The following is a 27,645-nucleotide window of genomic DNA, read 5'->3' as shown; positions in this document are numbered from 1 at the left end:
TGTTTATTGAGGCTTTTTTTCAAACAAATGAGATTAAAATGATACCTTATTTTTAAAAGTATTAAAGTGGACCTTGTAATTTATATATTTTACCTAGCTTTGCTGTAGATGGGATCTCAGCACATTTTTCAGCTTGAGTGTCACGTATAATATCTAGTGGCTTGTGTATGTCATTTGTATTCTGCGTAATAACTTCAACAATATTATCTTCAGTAACATCATTATCAGCTGAATATGCAATTTAATTAATTAAATTAATTTTTTAATTTTTTATTTAATTTACTTAATTAAGTAAACAACAGTATTTTTATTACAATTAAATTAAATAGACTAACTTATTCCAAAATTTAAATTGTTTGGTCCGTCTTCAGTATCAGTTACATATAATACAGTGTAATCATTTATATCAGTGCTTGTATCTGCAACCAATGTATCTTCCAATATACCTGCAAACAAAGAATAAAAACTCAGAATAGGTATATACAGATAAAATATTATAAAATAACTTAATATTTTAAATACCTTGAGTTGCGTTTATTCTAGCTTTATAACCTTCATTTTGATCTAGTTTCTTATTTGAAATTTGATTTTTAGGTTTTAATGGCTTTTTATAAAATTCATTATACAAATCACTTATTTCTTGTAGTAACTAGCATTTTTCCCCATATTCCTCTTCAGTCCCAGATCTATTAAAATATATACTATGTTCTAAAACCGGTATTTCATATAAATTTACAGCGTTTTCTGATAGCTTTGAAAATAATAATTATTATATTGATAAATTATAATAATTGATTTACAAACAACTAACTACTATAGTTAATGTACTGTTGGTATTTGATAATTTTAAATAGTCAGACAATATAGCAACAATATATACAGGCAAATACTGTGTCTTCTTTCTATACCAGAAAACTTTAGAAAAGAACTCATTACATAATTGTTTTTATTTAATTAATATCATATAAGCGGGTATAAAATTTAAATATAATTTTCTCATTTACTTTACTGCACCTAGAAATTCATATTTGATGAAAGAGTTTATGAAACGAAAATTTCACATGAAAATTGTAATAGTCTATCAGAATTTCCAGGAATCTCAACGTGCCTAAATATATTATAACTATGAAAATCGCTTAATTTTTTTAAATTAGCACTATCTTCTTTTTTCCAAATTTTCAGTAGATACTCCACGTGTTCTTTAACTGAACGAATGGAGAAATTTTTATTCGATGTTGACGCTAGTGTATTTTGAGTATTTTCCCATTGATTAGCATCATTATACGGATTTAAACATATCACTTGACATAATAAACACAAATCGTCTACGGTTGAAAACCGCAAACGTTCTTTTTTATTTGACATTTTGCAAATAAAATCAATTTTACTTAAGTAGTTAAGTCTAAAGCTCAACACTTTCAAGTTTGATGATAATAATAATTGATAATTGATATGCTTAGATAACCAATTTTACGCCATAGATAATAAAGAGATGGATAGGCTATTGGAGCTTATCATGCGTTCCTGGATTACTATCAATTTTGAGGTTATATGGGGTAAATATTATTCGCTCGCAAACCTAGATTATTTGAATAAATTATACTACTAATTTTGACCAATACTTACATTTCAATTTGACAAAAATCAAAACTTATGATTTTGATAATTAATTTATCCATATATTTTTGCCTCATTTATTCATGTCTAAGATTGATAAATTCAGTATATTTTGATCTCATTGTTATATCATTACTTTATGATAGTCTTTTATTAAAATAAAATATGTTCACAAACTTGTTTAATGAGATTGAGATAATATTCTTTGATGTTAAACTGATGTGTGTACCTATTCAAAAACTAAAGCAATGTTTTCATTTACACAAGGTAGGTATATTGTAAAATAAAATATAATGTTGAATTACCTATGTTGTAATATATAAATACATTTTGAGTGAAAACCTACAGCATTCTAATTACAATACTAATAAAAAGTAATTAATAAAGATTTTATTTATTTGACCTAATATAATATAGTTATTCATGTCTAAAATGAATCAACTTTGTATACTTTGCTCTCATCGTCAGTTTATCATTGGCTTTCTTCACTTCATGAAAAAATCTGATGTTAAAATATGTTTCACAAACTTGTTTAATAATATCATCTCTGTGTGTGTTGAATTGATGAGTGAGATCAAAAAGTGAAACAATTTTTTCATTTACACATGGCATATTATTAAATAAAATATAACGGTTTAGAATATTTGATTTTACTTTTAAAATGATGTTCTGTTTAGCAATTTTTTTTAACATTATATGTGTATTTAAATATGTGAATTGGATGAAGAAGTGGTGCCATTACCTTCAGAAATATTAGTTGAAGAAATTAGTTTGGACACATTGAGTAAAGATGAATTGGTTGATGAAAAATTACTAATTACGCCTCCTTCAAGATTTACCCATTTTTCTCAAAGGTATTTTCACTAAACAGTTATATAAAACCTAAGGTCCATATTTTTAACTATTCATAGGTACTTAAAAAAAATAATAATTATTCTTATACATTATAGGAAACGCAAAGTGTATGTTGGAGACTTTGAATCCCCTAGTGATATAGAAACTCTCAACAGCCGTTTGAAGTATTGGCATGCTTCACAGTCGGTTATTTTAGAGCAAAAAAGAAACTTAAAAAATTGACCAATGACAATAAAAACCTCCGGAACAAAATAAAAAATTTATCCAGCCTTGTTGAACACTTGAATGAAGAAAAAAACTCATTTCAAAAAACTGTTACACTGTTTTAAAGGTAAAAAACTAAAAAACAACAGTTGTTCAACTTATACTTTGTTAAACAGTATTTCTTAGCTAAGCGAGGAATATATTGGTTTTACAATAATGCATATTGTTATTTTTATTTTTTTTTTATTGATGAATGTATTGGTTTTAAAATGATATAAATATACATAAAATGTATTTTTTTTGTTGGCAATGATTCATGTTGTTGATCATTTTTATAGAAAAGTATACCACCTCTTCAAACTGAAATCATTATGAAACAACAAATATGTCAACAGGAAATAGTATATCACCAGAATTAAGGACATTTGGGTTAACTTTACACTTTTATTCTCCAGCTGCATACAGCTATGTTAGAGAGATTTTTAATAAAACTTTACCTCATCCAAGTACTATCAGAAAATGGTATTCAACTATTGATGGAACACCTGGGTTTAGTGTTGAATGTTTGAATGCTGTAAAACTTAAGGTTGAAGAAATGGGGAAAAAAATAAAAAACTTTTTTGTGGTTTGATTATGGATGAGATGTCTATTAGTGAATATATTCATTATAATGGTGACCACCTTCAAGGGTACATTAATTTTGGACAAGACAAAGTAGATTCGGATAGCTTGTCATTGGCAAGAGAAGCCTTAGTATTTTTATTGGTGGCATTGAATTCCAATTGGAAAATTCCAGTAGGGTACTTCCTAATGAATGGTACAACTGCAGCAGAAAAATCCAATTTAGTCACCACATGTCTTCAAAATTTGAACGACACTGGTGTTATTGTTAAATCGTTAACATTTGATGGGGCTGCTTCAAATATATCTATGGTAAAAATATTAGGTGCCAATTTACCAACCAAACCTTCATTTAAACATCCAAATACCCAAGAAGACGTACACATATTTTTAGATGCTGCTCATATGTTAAAATTGGTTAGGAACACCCTTGGTGATTGGAGAACACTATACAACCAAAATGGGAAATCAATCGAATGGGATTATTTCAAAAAATTAGTAGATTTGCAAGAAAAGGGTGGATTACATTTGGCAACTAAACTTAGACGACGGCATATTTGGTACTTTAAAGAAAAAATGAAGGTTAGTTTAGCAGCACAAGCATTCAGTGCCAGTGTTGCAGATTTTTTAACTTTGTGTAAAAATGAAAGTTTTGAAGGTTTTCAAAATAGTGATTCGACAATAGAATTTTGTAAGAAAATTAATGCAATTTTTGATTTTCTGAATACACGTCATTTTTTGGAGCAGTTACAATGTAAACGACCATTGTATGCAAATCTTGAAGGCCAAATACATAAATTTGTTAAAGATTCAATTTTGTATTTAGAAAGCTTAAAAGGGCAAAATAATATACCAATTTTAGAATCTCAAAGAAAACCCGACTTTATTGGATTAATTACATGTTTAATTAGTGTAAAACAATTATTTTTAGATGTATAGTCCGCGCAACGAAAACTGGCCGGTGACTGGTGTGACTCTAGTGGCAATTGTCAATAAGTGGTTATTAAGCTAATTGCCGCGTTTTTTTAAAATTATTCGTTCACATGGTATATATTAATTAATTATTATACCAATCATGAGAGAAAATGGTTTATAAGATTATCAGTATAAAACATAATTTCAATACGTGATATAATATATATACAGTTTATTGATTGTTAATAATAATTGCAAATCAGTAAAAAAAAAATAATATTTTTACACATACAATAAAAATAAAATAATATTTATACCTATGCTGGCTATACTTAATATTTTACATTTATTAATAATTACGATCCCTCTATACAATACATTCCAGTTAAAATTATAATTATAAAATTAAAATTATACAGCTAAAACTGGTTTTCAACATCGCATAACAAACACACCGCGTGCGCCTATTGTATAACATCGCAGCGGCGACGCGTAGTTTGAGAACCCGCGGCTAGCGGCACGTTCATGGCGGGCGGGTTTCGGTGGTAACCGGCCAGTTTTCGTTGCGCGGACTATAGTTAAGTCTGGACAGTTAGATTTCATTTTAACTTACAAATTATCTCAGGATCATATTGAAATGCTCTTCTCTGCAATAAGGTCCAGAGGAGGGTTTAATAATTATCCTTCAGCTGCGCAGTTTGAAGCCGCATACAAAAGGTTACTTATACACACAAATTTGACTGTCTCAAATGGAGCAAATTGTTCACCACAGGACGCAACTAATATTTTAAGTGTCACTAGTACAAAAAAAAAACCAAACGAAATTTTTTTAGATATTTTATGTGTAGAAGAAATGCCAAACTTAATAGGTGATGAAAATTTACAAGAAATACCTCAATATAAAACCTTTGGTATTGAGCATATACCCGGTTTTATAGTGAAAAAATATTATGTGTATTAAAATGTAATGCATGTGCAGCAGAATTAATAGATACAAATAGCAGACACAAATTAATTGATATAAAAAATCGTGGTGGCTTAACTAAGCCATCAATTGACGTTGTTACTTTATGTGAAATAGCAGATAAAAATTTTATTTTATGGATAATGCAGGCTATTAAAAATCAAAAAAATAATAATGTTATTCAATATTTAATCATAAAATGTATGTCTTGTATAAATATTAAACTATACTTTGTAAATTTAAACAAACACATTTATTCCCAATCACCAATTAATAACCATTTATTACAAATAATTAAATTAATATTATAATATTATAATACTATAAGATTGCATCACTATAACAAAGAATTAGTTGGATCAAAAATGAGGATTCGATCAAAATTAACAAAAATCATAACTTTCAAAAATCAATAAGGAACTTTCAACATATTTCTGTAATTTGTAATTTTGTAAATCATAATTAATTTATTAATGTAATAACTAAAAAATATAATAAATAAAATAAATGTAAAATGTTAATAAAAAGTGATAAGACTAGTAATCATATTAAATAACATTTGGAAAAATAAAATTGTTTCATTTCTTTTTCCATGTACTTCCAACTTATATTTCTATCTCTTTTGCTTGATGTTCACTTTAGACTTCTCTCATCTCTATGCGCGGTCCATAGTTAATATCTATCTTAATATCTGTCTTTGGTAACAATATTATATTCAACAACTAGATAGCCGCTTCTTTCTTATCATCGAAACCGGCAAAGCAGGAAATGTTTACAAAATATATTTTCATTCATAGGTTAGGTTATATTGTTCAATGTTCATACAAATATCAAAATATAATTTTAAACATGGTTTTAAATAAAATAAAATAAGCTTCTGGGGAGGGGGGGTATGACCCACATATCCCCCCCCCCCCGTAAATACGCCACTGACCTAGAGGAAGATATAATAGGATAATTTTAATATTTTAATTTGATACTATTTTTTAGCTTATAAGCGTGTAGATGACCATGTAGGTTCTTAACTGTAACATCCAATTTTAATTTAACTGTTGACAGGGGACTTTATATTTATCTTTCAGCTTAATATAATATGTATTATCTTTTTGAATATATTTTTTGTTTTTTCAGTTCAATATAATGTTAAATGCACATTTTCCGCCATATTTGAAATGTCATGAATTTATTTTTCTACTTTTTATGTTAAATGATTTTCTTCCAGTGCAAATTAATAATAAAATAAAATGGTTTTTTGAATTTTTTTTTTCGCAAATTTGAAATTGTATAATACATATTTTCAATTTTTTTGTATACATATTTTATTTGTCCTAATGATCATAGTGTGTCTGTTTGTAACAGAAATAGCAAAGCATAATAATGTACTACACAAATATTAATATTAATTATTATATTTTTTTCTTCAAAAGTATTAATGTTTTGAAAATATTTTACTTATTTAACTATATTGCCTATGCTTATTTATCTCATAAAATTTAAGCAAACATAATATCTTTGACATGAAATCTACTTGGAAAAAACTATTTTATATTTTTAAATATCTACATTTTCTACTTCAAAATTATTATAACATTAAAATTCTTAGTGTTCAAAATGTACAAACATATTTTTAGTACGTGCAACGCTGGGTGGCACAGCTGGTATTTATATATACTTATTATGTTAAGTTTAATTAGTTTAAGACTTGAGATTTGATACCTGTTAACGATGATTTACGGAGCTATCACATATTTAAGTAACTAACAAATTTAAAATAAAATAATATAATAAGACATATTAATATATTTATTATGTTTTTACAATAATAAAAATAATAATGGGGAAATTAATAAAAATTCAAATTTATTAAAATAAGAATTTGGAAAAAAGAGGACAGAAAAAATATGTTTTACTTAGTCATAAAATGCACTCATAAGTCACAACTGCATGATTATTTTAAGTATTTTATTTTATATTATTTTAAGTATTTTATTTTAAATTATTTTAAGTATCAAATCTCCTATAAAATATAATATTAAGAGTATAGAAGTACTCATATTTTTCATACGTTTTAAATCAATTAATTGTGGTAAACTTATTATGAGGTTGCTAGAGTTAACGTAATTCTTTTATTATTAGACATTATTTGCTAAGGGCTACTTTGTTTATTTATATTACTAAAAATATTATTATTATTTATATTATATAACTTAAGTTAGGTAACTTTAAAACATTAATTTAATATTTGTTAATGTTTGGGTGTCATGTCGACTATAACATGAAATCGGTCAGAAAAATATAATATAATTTTACTCTCCCGACTTTAACATAATGATGGTAACGCGCTTGGTGTTGTACAAATTTATATAATGATTTTGATAATCTAACAGAATTATGAAATAAAACTTGAAATAATAATTCAGAACAATTGGTAATGTAATCAATGAGGCTGTAAATAATTTTAGTAAACATTTAGTAATTTTATGCCTTATTTCACAGGTGTCTAAGTCAATTGAGTCCATAATCAAATAATGTTAATAGGAAGTGTGAGAATGTGGGGTTCTTGACACCCCACAAACCACCCACGGTTCCACGGGGCATGGAAACCGTGACCTGCCAGCCGTACCGCGTGGTAAGTCGTGAGACTTACGTCGGCAGAGCTGACAGGTTTTTTGAACACGCAGTGACAAATGAATGTCAAAGATTTATAATATAGTACAATATAGGTTACGCTGAATAATAATTGAAAATATGGCTTAGATTATGGTAATAAAGAATAATATATTTTAGTATAGGACATTTAAATAATAATGGTCTCATTTCAGATAATAATATGTAGTAGACATTTTTGGCAATAAGGTACAAAATAATACGTTTAAACAAATAAGACCAATTGTCAACTAGTATACAAGTTTTACAACGATAGTTTTAGCGATCACATGATATAATATAGGGGGCACATGGCATATGAACAAATAATAAGAATGGGACAAGGAATAATAAGAATAATATTCGCAGTGACGCTAGGCTATATGTCAGGATGTGTCTTTCGATCACATCCGACTAATAATACAATAATAATATTTAAACGCCAACTCCCGCCGGGTTCACGTCACAGCAAGACGTTATGTAACCCGGCCATGCCGTCTAAGCATGATAATAATATAAAGGAGCGAAAATAATAATCATGTTTTTTTTTATATAATAAATTTGAATAATTATAAGCTTTTGGTAATAATAATCTGCGTATGCAAATCAAGATAGATGAAGGAGGTGAGAGGGGTCAAGGGAGAATATAAATAATAATAATAATAATACGTGACAGCATGGTTGTGTCGCAAAGCAGCAAGCCATCCGGCATCCCGGCCCTCAGGCCCCATGGCGGTGTTTCAGCCCATCATGTTGACTGCCGTACCGGGTCGAATAATAATATGTAGATGGTCGACGATGCCAAGTGGTGAATAATAATAATATGTAGACGGTCGACGTGGTGGTTGGTCTTCAACGGTTGGAAAAAGACCAAATTCTTTAATAACGTATCGGCCGACGGCTAGTGGCTGTTGGACGGCTTGCTGACCAGTGCGGGTGGAAGGGGGACTTTTGGTGAAATATTACAATAATTGGGTACCAACAGGTTGCACTGTCTCCGTTGCCGGTAGCGCAGCCGCCCCGACCGACAGTGCCAGCGCGATCCCCGCCGTTGGTGTTGTGGACGGAGCCTCGCAGGGGGGGGGATGTGCGGTGTACTGGTGACATAACACTGTAGTCCAGCTAGTTATTGTTCGCGCGTAATGTGTGTTATGTAATATAATAATATAATTAAAACCGCGAAAAATGCTGTGACGTTACAGAAGCTTTAAAAAGTCAAAGATCGACACAATTAAAATTTAAAAATATTCAATAGTTGATTTATAATAATAAATTAAAGCAAAAAATAACACTATAACGGATATACGTACCTACTCCTCATTAATTGATATCCATAGGAATGTTAATACCTATTTCACAAATTTAAGGGAATCCGAAAGCCAATGTACACTAAGCAACAAACTAAGAGATATTAAAATTACAAACTGGCCTAATCCAAATTTATTCAACTGCAAAGATGAAGTAATCATCAGATAAATTATTGAAGTTATTCAAATGTTACATGATTTACAACAGAATACCATTATGGATTATAAAAAGATAAAATCTAGATCAGATGATATATTTTCTGTCATCTAAGCACCAGGTTAAGTATGTAATATTTTACATGTAATTACCAAATTTATAAAATAATTGGTATTAGCAATTTAGTTCCAAAATTTTGGTGAATTATATCATTTTTATATAATATATAAACTATTTTAAAGCACACAGATCACAACAATTTAACATAAGCTACCATGCTTAAATACGTCATTTTCAATAACAATTAATTTACAAACAACTTAAGAGGAATTCTGAATTAAATTTTTAAGCCATATTAGGCACATTTTAACATTATACATGTTGCAATACATAAATCGAATTTATAAATGTAATAAATTTCAAATGACTTTGAATAGGAAAAATAAATAAATAAATATTATTAATTTGGTTTTGATAAAAATTAAAACTACCTACATTTTAGGCACAAAAGTAATATGATAATAATTATTAAAATTAATTAAGACATTTTTAAAAATATATTAAAATAGTATGTTTTTTGTTAAAAATTATTATACTTATTATAATACTAAGTTATGTGCTATTGATTTTAAATATTTATTGTTATTACTTTCGTCATATCCTCTTACAACAGCAATTAACCGCTCATCCAAATTTTTATACTTTGGCCTTTTTTTTTTTTTTTGAGGTAACATATTATGCATATATTATAAGATCAATGGTATCGACAGTTCTTATATTTTATTCTTATATATTTATTACATATATTATTATATACACGTCATAAAATTTAATCATAAATCAATAAACCTGATTCGTTGTCTGTGGTCTTAAGTTGTGTAACATTTTGTCAAACAATGTTTACTTTTGTACTCTGTGCAACTCCAAATTATTTTTTCTTCACTCTTTCGGTGTGTACTGAATAAATATCTTTCAAATATTAGTAAATTATTGCCTTTTTGGCTCTTGATAAATTCTAGCATTTTTTAATTAAATAAAAAGTGTTAAGAAATTTGACTTAAGACTGTAAACGACACCGCACTGTTAGTAATGATATAAAATGAAACACTATAATAACCAAAGATAATAAAATAATAATATAACATTATGAAAATAACGAATAATACTATATTAGATGAAGTATGATTATTACTTCTAATCGCAACAATTATTATATTATATTTTGTCATGGAATATTAATGCAGGGATATTTAGGTTTAGTGATATTTTGACCGGGATACTTTGTCATGGAAACATAATACTATACATAAATAGCAACATACTGATTTGTCATGAATGATTTAGTTTAAATATTTAATATAATCGTTTTGCAAAATACAAAATTTAAATAAAAATAGAGTATATAAACCAAAAGCTTTAATAGTATATTATGTATTTGGATTTAAAATTGGATACTTTATGGTTCAAATATGATTAATCTAAATAACATCAACTTAGGACATTAACAGAGCAGCAGAATAGTTTGTTCAATATATTACACTATACATCAATTATGACATAAATGCTAAAAACATAAAACTCGGTATACAAATAATATATAAGAAAATGGAAAAAAATTCACACTTAAATTATAGATACTTTTAACCACCTGAGTTTGATGTTTTTACATCATCTTCGACATCAAAAACCGAAAAAATTTTCAACGTCATCTTCACATTCTTCTTTCACGTCTGCTACAGACATTGGTTCTAAAATTGAAAGGTCTTTTTGATTTGGTGCTGTAAAATAAATAATTTCATTTAAAAATTATATTTAAATAAAATTAATTAAATTTGTACTTACAAGAAGATTGATCAACTTGTTTTGTTGATAAGCTTGTAGAAGTGTTATCTCTCTGATTTTGACCACCAAGTTCAACCATTTTTAGTAGAACATATTGTTGTCCATCCCTACCTTCTATTGATATAAATTCGGTGCCACTTGGTTGAATACTAGTGTCCTCCTCAGATTCATCCTCATTAGTTGAATCTGTATACTGCAGTAAATTATCATCAACAATTATTTTATTCAGTTTTAAAAATATTGAATCAATAATTAATTCTAAAATATGTCGAGATTTATACTACAACATTCAATTCGGTTTTCACCAGTAACACAATATTCACACATTATAATTTTGTACCTTGCACACATTAAACTAGTATGAATTGTAATTCTAACTACTTTTGTTTAATAATTATAGGATAAATATTAGGATTTTTTTTGTGTTTATTGTGACTATAGTGATCCAACTACGTAATAATACCACAATTATCCAAAAATTTTATTTTTTATAATAATAATGACCAAAAATCTAATATATTCAACTGAGAATCTTAGTAAATTATTTTTTTTTTTTTTTTAATCTCTGTATTTGTTTATTGGAAAGATTTTAAGGTCTTTGTCAATGCATATCACAAGTGGGTACTAGGGAGATCATGTAATCTATTTATATATTTATATGAAATGTAAAAATTGTAAAAAAAATTACTAGACCAAGCGTTTATGTATTCATGACAGGTAAAAACCAATTGAAAAATTGATTACAATAATAATTAATTCAGTACGTATTTTTCTTATAAGTTAAAATATAATTTAATTCCACACTGTATGAGTAATGAGTATATTTACCACTTGGTTTTTTTCTCTGATGACAAGTTTGCCAAATGTAAGTAACAGATATATTTAATGCAAACCAGATAGATTGAACAGATCAATTTGACTGATAACATGCTGCTTTAAGAACACTTCACAACATAGAAAGGTATAAAATTGAAACTAATATATAGCACTTGGACTAAATTTACCAAACTTCCAACTTAAAACTAGGTAGAACTTTCTTTAAGTAAGAAAAGCCATCATAAGTTCTAAGGATTAAATGCAAATAGAAAGATGAAAGTCCTCCTTGCAAAACAAAAAAACTCAAGATTGGGTCAATGGAATTCTTGAAAACAGGATACTATCTTGACTGGTCAATCTAAATCTCCAGCACAAATACAGTGATGAACAAAACATTAAATACATAATAACGAATTGTCCAAGTTTCCAGAGATACCAACCACTAACTATGTTTACTTTCCACAATATTGTAGTAGATAACTTATACTTCATTAAATTAATAAATATTACCTCACTCCTAATCACTCACTATCACTTACATAAAATATCAAATATTTGTAACTTGTAAGCCAGAAACCACTGTCATTATTTCATGTTATATTAAGGTACACAATTTAGATATTTAAAGTATTATATTTTCAAGCCCAATATCTAAATTTAAAACCCATTGCATAATGACTTGGCATAGGTACTGGTTTTATAAAGTCTAACACATGAAATTAAAGCATATATTATATTGTTTATATAATAAATTTGATAACCAATGTTCAAACATAATATATTATATCAATTAATTTCAACAGAATAAAGTACTATATAGAAATTTTAATTGGTGATCAATAGATCAAAAGCAACAATTGACAAAAAATATTAATCTATTAAGTAAAAATTATATTATTTGAAAATCATCAGAACGAACACAAATACATTTTTCATACCAAAATTCTTAGGGAATCAATATCAAACAATTTTTATAAAATGTCTTCTCTTAATCGAATTTCAAATAAAATTAATTTATTAATACTAATTGATAAGCCATTCTTTATTTTTAAGCAAATAATTTTATAATTTATTCTTATTCAGGATCAAATGGTATATTAAAAAGCTTTAATGTAGAAAGTTAGATAATAAATTTAAAAAAATAATACCTCAAGTTTTTGTTTAAATATAGTATTTCTATCCTTTTCAGTTGATTTTCGCATATGATTTTCCATATGTCTTACTAAATTTCCTTTATGTCTAAATGATTTTATGCATGTCTTACAGAGAAACTTTTTATCATGGGGTGGAGGTGGTACATATGTTGGATTATGATGCAAATTATGATGGCGGCGTAGTAATTGTTTTTGTCTGAATGACTAGAAAAAACAATAAAATAAGTATAGTTTCAGCATTATATAATTTTATTATTTAAATTTTAAAATAATTTACCAGATCACAATGATCACATTGAAATGGTTTTTCATTTGTATGTATTAACATATGACTTTCAAGATGACGTTGAGTCATAGAAGCGTACGAACACAATTCACACTTGAAACATTTTTCTCCTTTGTGTGAAAGAGAGTGAACCTATAGTATATATATATATATTAGATAATGTGTTAATGGAAAATGTGTACGTCAATACCTTGAACTGATAACGATCAGGGAATGTATCACCACATCGTTTGCACTTAATAGGATTGTCAGAGGTATGAAGCTTTTGTACATGAATACGTAAATCAGTTTTACGACCACAAGTGGCTGGACAATGGTCACATTTAAATACAGGCTTATCGCCTATAAGTTAGAAATACAAATATTTTTTATGTTCTAAAATATTTATAATTTATAATTTATAAAAAAATTTACCACTATGTATTTGTCTGTGTGTTTTTAAACTGTTGGATTGAGTAAATCTAGCAAAGCAAATATCACACTCATATGGTTTCTCACCAGTGTGTATACGCAAATGGCGTTTCAATTTAAATGTATCTGGACTTGCATAAGTACAATGGGGACACTAAAAGGTTATAAATATTAACATCTAGTTATAAGGGAAAATAATGTTAAATATCAAATACTTGGTATGGTCTTTCACCAGTATGACACCTCATATGATTTCTTAATTTACTCATTTCTACACTAGCATAATCACATACTGAACACTTATGTGGTTTTTCATGAGTATGCTTATACCGAACATGTCTAACAAGTTCTCCTGTAAAATAGATAAATATAAACATTTTATAAGAAAAAAAATGTTCTAAACACAACACGGTAATTAATACTTGGACTCAGAACTAATATAATTGCATACCCGATGTAGTAAAAGAACTTGAACAACTTCGACAATTATGTGGTTTTGTTCCAGTATGAGTATTAACATGATTAGTTAAAGAAGTTAGAGTTTTAAAACCACGTTCACAAACATCACACTTATGTGGACGTTCTTTAGAATGAGATTTCATATGACGAGACAACAAATACCTAGAAGAGAAATTTAAATTTAAATTTCATGAAAAATAATTATTATTATTATAATACATAATTAATGAATGCATAAAAAAAGTTATAATGATAATGATAATAAGCTGGCTGAAAGACATATAAAACTCGTGTTAAGAATCAATAGAAAGAAATATAATTACCTTTTACTAGTAGAGTATTTACAATGATTACACATATGCGTTTGAGTTACATTCTTCAACTTTTTAGGTATTTGAGTTTTGTTATTTTTTTCACCAAAATCCTAAATGTAGGTATGTTATATTAGTAATATTAATAACAATAATATATAAATAAATATGGTAAAGTTTTTGTTGCTGTATAAGATTACTTCTACTTCTTGTTTTTTTGGTAGAGTTGGATCTTCTTTAACATTGAAATTATATATATTCCTAACATCGGGATCATAGGTTCCTTGAGAAATCTCCATACTAACATTTGATGTTTCCTCATTTTTGTCATTTTGTTTGACCACATAAACAACATAATTGCTGGGGTCACCTTCATCTTGAACAAGAGACACACTTTGATACTCAGCACCATCTCCTAAACCAACAATCTAACATCCCAAACATTTACTATCTGTATTATTCATAATTCATACATTTAATTTACTTGAGGGATATCATTAATTTTATCTTGTGGATTAGGCAGTGCAATTTGAGTTGAGTTGCTTATATGGTTTTGATTTATGTTAGCCATCATTTGTAAATCATATTCTGAAAGTCCTAATATTTTAAATAAAGTTCTTTTTTTAGATGATAACCTTAATTTTAACTTACCTCCAATCATAATCATCTGGCCATCTCTTGTAGTTGTTTGATAATAATATTGGACATTTTGATTCATTGAATATGCCGATTCAGAGTTCACATCTAAGTTTGCTATTTTTATTAAAATATAAAATTAACTCTTAAGCAAAAATACTTACTAGTTTGTACTTGTGGTACATCATTTGCTTCTATTTCTTTATTAAATAAATCCAAGTAATTTTGTATATCTGTTATAGTTTCAGTATCAGAGGTTGAATGCTCCAACTTTATGAGACTCTCCTTGGTAGTCATAGTATTTTCAGATAATCCACCATCTAACACTAATAAATAATGTTTAAGTTAATAATATTAAATGGTTGCCAGTAGCTTATTCGAAGGTCATGTGTTTGAATTTAAAAAACAAAACTGAAATTAGAACATATTTAGATATTTTATGTAAAAATTTGGGTTTTTATGTCTGCTTAGTATGGTGTAAAATGGTTTTTGATTAATATAGTTAGATAAAAATGTTTTTAATAATTATATGGCGTTTTTAAGACATAATTTAAAAAGTATATTATTATAGGATAAATGACATTCAGACAGACGACACTACCCATGGTAAAATAAATTGTTTTTATAATAATATTATAAAAATATCATGTTAAAACAATTTAGATTGGTAGTACAGTAATATTTATGTAATAAAGTGTAAATAGTATCATGCTATAACTTGAAAAATCCCAGTAAATAATACTAGTGCTGAGTTGCATTAACAATCATTAAATATTTAACGAATCAATAGTAAGATAATGGTCTCTAAAACATGATTTAGTGTTCCATAAAATATTATTTAACCATTAAATTAATTCATTTTACATTTTTTTAATGAAATCCACCACAGGAGTTTCATTTAACATAAGATAATCTATTTTATTTAATGAATCACCCATTATAGATTTATAAGCCAGGATTAAAATTATATGATGTACAAATTTGGCGACAGCATTAAAAATATTTAAATTATAATTTTATGTTAATCATATTAGTTATGTAGGAAACATAAAAGTTATAAATACACAATTAATATGGCTTGGTTTTAAATACATTAATGCAATTGAGTATTATTTAACCTTAAAATAAATAACTAAAACTAATAAAAATAATGATAAATTAAATTTGCAAAGAAATTGTTTACTATATTATAATTTAAAGAAATGTAAGACTTCTTACAATACTTATAATTTGGGTTTCAGATAAGGTATAACAAAATGTAAAATGATTCAACATTTTTTTTTATTTCATATAATAGGTATATAATATAGTCGCCTAAGAACCATCATGGCCAATCTCAAAAATTCAGCTGGTCAACAACTCAATGAAATTATTTTTATTGTTTTTATTACTATTGACAATAAGAATATGAAAATATCCCTCCAACATGTTATCAATGCTGTGTTAATGAATTATTTTAATGTTGTTTAGTTAATAGTTATGTTTTATTAAATTTTAAATATCAAGTTTAGTAAATAATTAAGTTATTAATTAAAACATTTTTTGATTACTTCGCAAAAAAAGGAGGAGGTCCTGAACAAATAAAATTCTTAGTTCAGTTCCACCAGTAAGTATTAAGATAACACAACATTTGTATTTTAAATATTAATGTAGACTTCACGAAGCTTATGAAATACTTATGCATTTGTTTTAACTATGGGGGTTAGTTCCAAAACAGCTATTTGCTGAAATAAAAAAAGCAGATAAACCTAATTCTAAAAAAGTAAAAACTATAGGTATAAAATAATATTATAGATTGAATATTGTATTGATGTATCTATGATTTGAATGGTTAATTTTATTATAATAAATTAAAAATAATAAAATATTTGATTCAATAATTAGGATAAGGTAGAAAGTTGGCTGCTGTCCAATGATTTAAGATATTATACTGGAATAGAAAATACTTTAAAAGATAACACCACACAAAATGTAAGCTTCAATTAAACAATTGGTGTAAATAAGTATAAAATCTTAACATTTTTAATTTTAATTTTATTATAAAATGAATTAAGAGGACGCTACACCCGCATGTGTTGTCTCCGGCTTACAAGTGCGTAACATTGCAAAAACTGTTTCGCGCGGGAAAGAACCGAGAAGGCTACAATTATAACTAAGAAACGAAATTTTCACCACATAATAAGGAGAACATTTAGTATGCAACGTTGTTTTCAATTTTTCGATATCACAAATAGAAAAAAAGTTCTTAATGTTTCAAAATTCATTATTTTTGCGTTTTTCAAAATCGAATAACTTTTTTTTCAGTTCTAATATCAAAAAAATAAAAACAACGTTGCACAGTCGAAATTCCCTTTTATCTGTGGTGAGAATTTTGTTTCTTAGTTATGACTGTAGCATTCTCGGTTCTTTCCCGCACGAAACAGTTTTTGCAATGTTACGTGCTTGTAAGACGGAGACAACACATGAAGGTGTAGCGTCCTTTTAAGTGGTATTGAAACTTAAGTAATCGATGCAACTGAACAGTTCATTTCAAACTTTAATACCGTACAAAATGTAATTTTCATTTTGATATTGTATGTTAACTAGTGTTTATACTTAAAAGTTTTTTATTTTATTTTATAACACAGGATGAATTTTAATAATCTTGTCTTAAATATTTAATGTGTCTAGTTTTTGAATTCAAAGATATTGAAAATTGATGACAATTTAAACACATTTTCTTTCTTATATTATTAATTTATTACAGTACAATAATATTTTGATTTGAAATTTGAATAAGATCAATATAAAATAAATTTATAGAAATAAAATATACTAAATAAAACTACTATGACTATAAACTCATTAGGTAATAATAGGTAATAATAACAATATCATTACATCATAATGTGAGGCAGAGGCGGTTTGTATGTATTTTACTTAGTGGTGCAAGACAATATATAGACACCCCCCCTCACCACCACCATCATAATATAAATTACAAATAAATATTTTTTAATAAGTTTATACTTTATAGTTTATAGTTATAAATAGTTATAAGGCCCTTATATTCTTAACTCGACACTTTCAACAGTTTCAGCCACGATTGTCATTTATCATATGTCATTGATTAGGTACTTTATTACTTTTTTCATTTATTGAACATTAAAATTAAACATTGCGGTCAGGACATGCTTAACCAAGACCACCCACCCCCCTAACATTGGCGGTGCAGTGCACCAAAAACAGTATACTCTAACCGCCTCTGATGTGAGGTAATAATTAAAAATTTTTTTTTTCATTTGTCATGAATTTTCTATATTTTGCTTTCTAAAACCTACATTTTGGTAAGGTATAGGATAAAGAAAATATTTAACCTTTATTTTCATTAAATTTTTCTTTTATAATATTGTTTTAAGGGTTTTGATATTTTGGATTTGGATGCTATAGAATTTGTTATTGATAATGGATCCGTTATTCAGCCCGAACAAAATATTTCTTCTTCAGTATTAGTTATTAGTAAATCATCTCAAATCTCAGTACCTCATTTTCCAACTGCTGTTTCTCAAGTCAGTACTGGTTTAGATTCACCAAATAAAGAATTAATCCCCTTGTCAAGTGATGAGCAAGAGAACTATGCTAATGCCCGCAAAAAGAGATAACCGAAAACTGTTACTGATCCAAAATTGTGGAATAAAAATGAAAGCAAACGTAGAAGGCTGATGGGTGAAATGTATACAGGATATCGAAGAGAAAATAAGCAAAAAACCAAAATGGTACAAGATACTTCTAAACAAAAGAGGAAGTTGGGCCCCACATGTCAAAGCAAACTTTATTCTAAACAGAAAACCAAAAACTGTGACCAAATAGTGAACAACAGAGAGCAGCTCTCTTCGATAGTTTTTGGAAAGAAATGACCTGGCCTGAGAAAAAAATGTTTGTATGTGCAATGATTGAGGTAAAAGAGACCTAGCAAAAAACAACCAAGGGTAAACCATCACGTCGAGGAAAAACGTATATCTATATAATTTAAAAATTGGAGATAATCGAGTAGCAGTCTGTAAAAGGTATAAAAATGCAATGGACTATTTATGGTCAACAATCAAACGCTGGATAGCTAGTTACTCTTCTTTGGGAGCTGTATCTGATGAAGAAGAAGGTCTATTTTTTCTGAAGAAACAAGCAGTAATCTTGAGGAACATACACCACTTGTGCAGAATAATCAACAGCAACATGTCAATCTTCAAACTGAACTCTCCCCCGTCAACCCCTTCGACGAGAAACTATGAAAGTGTTCTTAGATGAGATTCCAAAGCTTCCATCCCATTATTGTCGCTAAAGTTCTTCAAAGCTTTATGTACAATTAGATATTAAATTACATGCTCAATTATATAAGTTATACATTGAGTATTCAAATAATGCATCTGTACAGCCACTTAGTAGGTTTTTATTTGATAGAATGTGTAGAACTGAAAAAATTGCCATCTTTAGTCCTCGAAAGACCAATGTGATCTCTGTTGTCAACACAAAGCTGGTAATCTATCTGATAACAGTTTTAATGCTCACAGGAAAAGAAAGGACGAAGCCAGAGCACAAAAAGAGGCAGACAAAAAAATTGGCTATGAAAAAACAATGCTATACTTTATGTTGTGAACTTATGGCAGTTAAATTGGTACCTCAGCTTCCAGCCAGCTCATTGTATTATAAAATGAAATTGGCAGTACATAATTTCACGGTATACAACTTAGAAACTCACAATGTAATTTGTTACTGGTTTGACAAATCTCAAACAGATCTAGTAGCATCTTCGTTTGTGTCATGTCTTGTAGATGCAGTAGAGGAGCTGCTGGATAAATCCGGGCAAAGATCTATTGTTAACATTTTTTCAGATGGCTGCACTTATCAAAATAGAAACTCTATTTTGTCCAATGCCCTTTTGGATTTGAGCATTTAAAAAAATGTTACAATTAATCAAAAATACTTAGAAAAAGGGCATACACAAATGGAGGCAGACAGTGCCCACAGTGTCCTAGAAAGAGCAATGAGAAATAGAGATATTTATTTGTTATCCCAATTTATTATAAAGACAAAAAATGCTCGAAAGAATCCATTTCTGTACAGAGTGAAATTTGTCGATTGGCAATTCTTCACAGATTTTTCGAAGTCCGACATCATGATTTATGACAGCATCTGTCCGGGGAAGAAAAGTGGTGACCCAGTAGTTACTGATTTGAGATGGTTGCAGTACAATTTCTCTGGCCAAATAAAGTATGCTCTAGATTTTTTTACACAACTTCAACTTCTTCCTATTAGACCCAAGACTAACATTAGAACAGGAAAAATCATGTCCCCACCTCTCAACAGTGGCTCAGTAAAAATACCTAAAGACAAATGGAAAGATTTGCAAGATATAAAACCAGTCCTTCCATATGACTGTCACGGTTACTATGACCTTCTTCCTCATGCAGATATCTTCTACAGGCAAAATCAGAAGGCAGATAAAGAAAAAGCTAACAAAGCTACAAAAATGGGGCAATAATTGGAAAATTGAAAAAAAGCTGATACTATGATACCAAGTTTTATTTAAATCAGTTCAATTTAAGTTTAAACATAAGATATTTAATTTTAAGAAAACAAATTATAGTACATATCTTACACAGAGAGTGAGAGCCTTAAAAGTTATTTTGTTATTTTACCTATTATTCATTCATTTTAAAATTTTAAAATAAAACCATAATAATATTATAATATTCTGTGTTTTAGGAAATTATTTTTATTTTATTTTATCCTTATCATGGCCTATCTAAAGTATAAATATTACAATATTAAGGCCAATCCCACGAAATTTTAGCAAAAATAAATTGTTGGTAAATATAATTATTCAGATGAAATACACGTTTTAGAGTTAATTTATGTCAAAAGGTATTCTAACATTCAAAATTCCTAACAACAAAACAGATTTTTGTTCACCCTGAAAAGTTGAGAAAACTGAGATTGGCCATGATGGTTCTTAAGCGACGATATGTGTTAGGCAAAGTAAAATTATAAATACTGGGAACACTTAAGTTTAACTTGAAAAACCTAGAATTTATTGATTGTTCTTAGTGAATTTTAGGATATCTTAATTAATTAAATCAAACCGGAAATGATTAATGGAGTTCTGGCTTTTAAAATGTGAAATGGTAAATTTTAGAATAACAATTTATTGCAGTAATTGTTTTAACTTTAAAGTATAAAAAAATAAGCTTAATGCAACAGTAGTCAAACTAACAAATAATATTATAATATGTCAGATTTTGTTTAAAAGTAATTTCATAATTAAACAAAAATTTATAAAAATAAGATATCAAAAAAAAAAAAAAAATGAAGTAAAATATCACATACTACAATAATTAAAAATTGTGTAACTGTAAATCATCATCATAATATTTAAATATCAAAATATAATAGATAATAATAGGATATATTATAAATTAATTAAATTACAACAGTTTTAAAATAGTTACTATTTTAACTTTAGCAGATTGAGATTTCGTCATTTTGCTACTCTGCTTATAGACTTATACAAAGTGATCTATTTAAGTGAGGACACTAATAATTTTTTAAAAGAGTATAAACTTTTCTCAACTTTAATTTTTAGACTTTTAGATGCATGTTTTCTTAAAATTACCTTTCACTTAAAAAGTATTTAAGATTTGCATATTAAGTTTATTGGTAAGTTTTCTTAAAATTTAGAAGAAAAATGAATTATTAAGATTATAATTATGCATCTTATATATTATATATTATCAGTTTTTATTTATATATTTTATTATTTTATTTTTAATTTTATTTTCAGATACACCATATAATGTTATTCAAAGTTTGATAGCCCAAACATAGTACAAATTCCTATGGCAATAAACTGTTAATTTTTTGATAATCCTTACATATTACTCTATTGTATTTAACAATATTCATACTTATATGAGTAATTATATCATTAAAATTATCTTAAAATACATCAGAAATGATTTTTCATTCAAAATATTTAGCTATTCATAAGCAATAATTTTAAACTATTCAAGTGATTAATAACATTGTTAATTTAAAGGGGAAAATATATAGGGTTTGCAATTTTGAATTAAGTTCATTTTAATTAAATAAGATAGGTAAATAGAAAAAACTTGTATAATATGTATACATTTAGAAAATTCAATTGGCTAAATGTAAACATAAAGGTTGGGTTAGGTACTATTTATTTAAAATTATGATTATTAATTAGCTACAGTTCTCAAAATCAAAGTTAACAATTTTAGTGTAATAAAAAAATAAAAACTTTTAGGTATGTGAATAAATCATAAAAAAAGACTTAGCCGAGGACTTAGCTATATGAATTATAATACAAGTTACAGTAGAATCAGATGCTTATAAAAAAACACTGTATCTTGCAAATTACATAACAATAAATTTAAAATTTTAGGTAAATTTTAATGTAAACATTTATAAAAAAAAAAATTAGTTATACTAATTTAGGTATGGCCTTTTTGAAATTAATCTAACCATTTGAAAGTTAAAATTTGATAGTAGTTAAACCAATTAATATAAGAGTGAACATTTCATTTAAATATTATAGTGTTTTAGAAAAGTGAACATTTAAAATAAGGATTTAAAAAGATAATACTTTTGGAAATAATTAGTGTACTTGCTTAAATGTATCACTCTGCATAGGTTTTTTAATTACACACATAACAAAATTAATAATCATGATTTACAAGCAGGTCTGTCGCCAGGTCACAAACAAATCATGTGGTTTTTTAATGATGGCATACAATTTTAAAGAAATCTAAGGCAACTAAATTAAATACATTTTAATAAACAAAAGTGGCATTAAAATTTTTGTGGTAGGGCGGAAAATATCAAACGACAGGACTGCTTATAGGTAAATTATTTGTTATTAACATAAAAATTTGTTTGGTACAATTTTTACAATATATTTATTAATTATTATAGTGTATGGTGGTGGAATAACAAACCTGACACCTGAGTGTTGCGACTATGTTTTTAGACGACTGGACGGTGATATAACAAACCAGTAGGTATCTAATTTTCACTATAGTCATAATAATATAGAGTAACCATAAGTCAAACTCACCGATAGATTTTCCTTCCTTTTCTGACATTTTCGAGGTATTGCCAATTTAATACCTATCACCAAATATTCAATTTATTGTTAAAAATAAAAAGTATTGAATTGCTTGAATGAACTAAAATAATCTTAAATGCATTATACAAAGAGCCAATACCGACTATACAAGCAAATATTAAAAATGTTCGCTACCGATCACTGTCTAATCCCGAGTACAAACTACAAGTCAAATGCGAACACATGGTAATTGTCTACTTGATAAGAACAACATATTAACGTATCAGTTTGGATCGAGCACAACTACTCGACTGTTTAATCATAAACCGCGGTTACTGTTTGGAATGTTTGGATTTCAAAAATAAAATGACGTATTTTGTTGTACAAAAAATTGATATACAATCGAAGACACCACTAACTCAAGTGTTGGATGTGTGCGTAGGTATGTAATTTAAGCGGTAAAAGCGGCAGTAAAAAAAAAAAAAATATTACCGTTTATCACGGTCGTCGTGGTAAGGTAAATTGTAAATAATGCAACATAAATAATAAAACCCAATGGTTAAACAGGCAGTCTGCCCTTGTGAATCGATGAAAAATAAAATAAGGTTATCTGATGGTGCATTCTGCATTCGCTGTTAACTCGAACTAACCTCAAGGCAGTACGACCACATATTAGTATATTTCAATGAATAAATTATTTTGTGAAAAAAGGTTAGGAATTTGGTGCGAGTGCAAAATATTGGCATAGACATTAAATATTTAATATCTATGATGATGCATTATAATTATTATCATTAATAATTTGATGATCTGGTGTAGTTGGTACTTGGTTGTGTGATGTGTATAGATTTATAGAAACGATTGGAAAAATTACGATGACGTACAAAAAAGCGGTAATTGAATACAGATTTTCAAGAAAGAAGTCTGAGTGCATCGATACGTATCGGATGAATTACGATATGTGCGGTGTACCAGCGATACGTATCGATCCATATTGATCCCTATCGTCCCGATGCGAGTCGGTGAACTACTATTATATAACTGCTGATACATATTGAACTTTTTTTTGACACCCTTGATGCGAAATAGAACGTAATACCAAAATGACTAACGTAAGGTTATACCAAAAAACGATATTAAAAATTTAAAATATACAAAACGACTGTTTAGAGTTTAGACGTGCGGCCAGAAGAGCTATGATGAGGAAATTAATAACAACGGTAATATTTGTATTACGAATTTACGACGACGATCAGGGCCGGCTTTAGATACGATCGACGTGTGCGACGGCACAGAGGCGCCAAAATCAAGGGGGCGTGCGGTTGCCTATTTATATATTTAAAAACAGGGCGAAAGGCACCGAAATAATACTTGCACTAGGCGCTGAAAAAGCTAGAGCCGGCCCTGACGCGACGATCAAAAATATTATGTCAATAAAAATTTTTGAACCACGATGTATAGATTTTATTGTTTTGGTGGTGTGGGAGAATTGGAATTCTTTGCAATAAAGGCGATTACAATATTATAAACGCTGTTGTTCTGGAAATATTAATTTCTAATATTCCATCGCATAACCGTATCGATTTGTGGCGGACGGTAAACGAACACCTCGCAATCGGCAGCAGGTGATATACTTTAAAGAAAGTAACAACTTGAAAGGGCCAGTTCATCAGAAATCCGAAATGTTTTTTGGTCATATTTCTGTTTTAATAGGTACGACCATATTTTAGCCGACATTATTTCAACAGACTGTATTTTAGCGGCTACATATTTTCGGACTCTTAAAACCGTTCCTCAGAAAGACTCCGGGCAGCATATTATTTATAATATGTAAATGGGCAGCTTACGACCATTCCATTTCCATACATCATATAAAAGTGTAAAACGCGTAATTTATCGTAAGAATAATATTATAAAATGAAAATTGAAAATAAAAAATATGAAATACGAATAAAATTGAATACCTAAGTAATATTTTAATAACTTTATCTTATCAAGGATCATATGACAAACTTTCATGGTAATCGTTCAAAAAGTCCAGCCTGGAAATAGTTGGACAAAATGTCCGGATTAATTTTTTTATTGCTGGACAAAAAGTCCGAAAATACAAAATTATCTAATTTATCATAATTGTGTAATTATAATATTTTATATATACATATATATATTTTTATATTTTCTTATAATTATTATTTCTTATTCCTAACATTAATACAACAGAAATCCACTGGATTATGATTTTTAAGATAACATACGAGGGTGGTCCGAAAAATGCTTAGCCTACAAAAGAATTATAAATATTGTTAATAATTATAATGAAAATAATAATTTAAAATGAGTTATATGTTTTAAAAAATTGTCAATACAAACATTGATCCAAATATAATAATAATAATAATATTTAAAAAAAAGTTATACGTTTTAAAAAATCTAGTCTACAGTAATAATAATAAAATAATAATATTTTTAAAAAAAAAGTTGACTACGATATATTTACAGATATAAATTAATAATTTGATCTACGCATTACCTTTGACAATACAATAACTATATATGAACTGACTATATACATAAATAATATTACATGTGTATATATACCTACATAATAATATTATAAAATATAAGGTACATTATAATTATAAATTAAAATTGAATAGACAATTTTGTATTTTCGGACTTTTTGTCCAACACTAAAAATGTGTTCTTACTTTTTGTCCAGGATTCAACTTTCATAATGCCATGCACTTAATATGTATTACCATTTTCCCCGCCATTTTCAAATTTTTGATACAAATGATAAAATTTATTTATAAAACAATACATTGAATTTAATATGATAATTAATTTTAATAATTTTAATAGTTACCTATTAAGGCAAAAAGAGAAAATAATATATATTATGAATATAAAAATAATAATGGTTACCTACTGTACTAATCTTAATCTAAAAAATGTTTTTATTTAGTTCTGTTATTATTTAATTTATAATTTAAAACAAATTTTTAGAAAAAAAATGAAATAGATCACACTTCATACATTTCAATACAATTTTATTTAATTACCTAATAATAACTTAAACATTAAAGTTACTAGGTATCATAGTCAAATAGAATATAACAAATTAAACAAAGTTAAAAAGTCAAAAGTTGAGCATTTCTTTCATTGACACATAACAACATTCATGAAGAACATAATTTGTAATTATTATGCTCAAACAGACAATTTTCTTTAATTGTGAGAAATACATACATGAATATATATTATGCACATTATAAGAGTTAAATGCTTAACCCTTTCAATCCCAAATTAAGTTCTAATAAAAAAAAAAATATATATATTTGCTTTCTAATTAGTTTTATATTATGCCTAACTAAGAAGTATTTTTTTTTCAAAATTTTTTGATCACCAAGTCATGAGTTATTGAATCATGCTATTGTAATTGCAATTGGGCGTTAATTAGAAATACTAAACATTATAATTAAAGTCTGTTCAATTCTTTATTTTAGTTATATATATTTTTTATAAATGTCTAGTCTTGATTGTTAATAAAATAAAATAGACAATATAGAAAGTAAAATAAAAACTTTATTTACTACATAAGTATTGTAAGTTACATAATTTTTTTTACAACATGACTAATTGTAAAAAAAATAATAATATTGTAACAAATATAAAAACAACTTTTTTAACTAATTTATCATAATATCACATACATAATTTGAGATTTTTGGATTAATAATGAGTCTTTTCAATTACATAGTCTTACATAATAAAATACTTTGTTAGTACCTTAACTATTTATAATTAACATAATTAAATCTTTAAGTATAAAATTACAAAACAATTTTTTTTTAAATAAATATAACAAATGAACACAATATATAGTGCGTGGAACCTTCCCTAAGTATAAAACTGTACAAATAATAAAATATTTTTTTGGTTACTAGATTTAGTTGATAGCTAACTGTGAAAATTATAAAAACAATTCCTATCTTTGGTCAAACATAAATGAACTTTACATTTTTCACACATAATATGTGTTCTCATTGTACACCCCACATGTTTACATAATGTTCCATCTCCTAAATTACCAATAAAAGCAAAGTGATCAATTCTGTCTTTTATAATTTGTAATGGGGGATTTTTTGAATCTACTTTACGATGCTTTGTTGGAAGCTTGGCAACATCAAGTTTTGAGGATGATGAAGGACATCCACGTTTCCTTGTCGGAGTCAATACTGAATTACCTAATTTTATAAGTGATTCAGCTAATATATGTTTGAATGACAAAAGATCTAAGGTATTTTTTTTTGGTAATTTTAAAGCTTCACAATCAATTA

General features: G+C 27.3%; 2 pseudogenes across 1 annotated transcript; one reads left to right on the top strand and one right to left on the bottom strand.

Moving 5' to 3' along the window:
- Positions 1-2,328: 2,328 nt before the first annotated feature.
- On the top strand, positions 2,329-2,801 carry LOC149059691 (uncharacterized; annotated as a pseudogene).
- A 7,810-nt stretch (positions 2,802-10,611) lies between these two features.
- Positions 10,612-24,150, bottom strand: LOC107169933 (uncharacterized; annotated as a pseudogene). Its single transcript, XR_016189779.1, has 14 exons — positions 23,315-24,150; positions 15,366-15,527; positions 15,217-15,309; positions 15,050-15,153; positions 14,766-14,993; positions 14,578-14,678; positions 14,247-14,416; positions 14,011-14,147; positions 13,799-13,949; positions 13,575-13,726; positions 13,376-13,516; positions 13,093-13,302; positions 11,129-11,321; positions 10,612-11,064 (listed from the first exon to the last, which is right to left on the bottom strand). The product of XR_016189779.1 is annotated as an uncharacterized LOC107169933 (transcript).
- Positions 24,151-27,645: the final 3,495 nt, after the last annotated feature.

Source organism: Diuraphis noxia, unplaced genomic scaffold, assembly GCF_037042655.1.
Source record: "Diuraphis noxia isolate RWA-SAM2 unplaced genomic scaffold, SU_Dnox_SAM2 contig0001, whole genome shotgun sequence".
Classification (NCBI taxonomy): domain Eukaryota; kingdom Metazoa; phylum Arthropoda; class Insecta; order Hemiptera; family Aphididae; genus Diuraphis; species Diuraphis noxia.
This window is presented reverse-complemented; position numbering and strand designations above follow the sequence as displayed.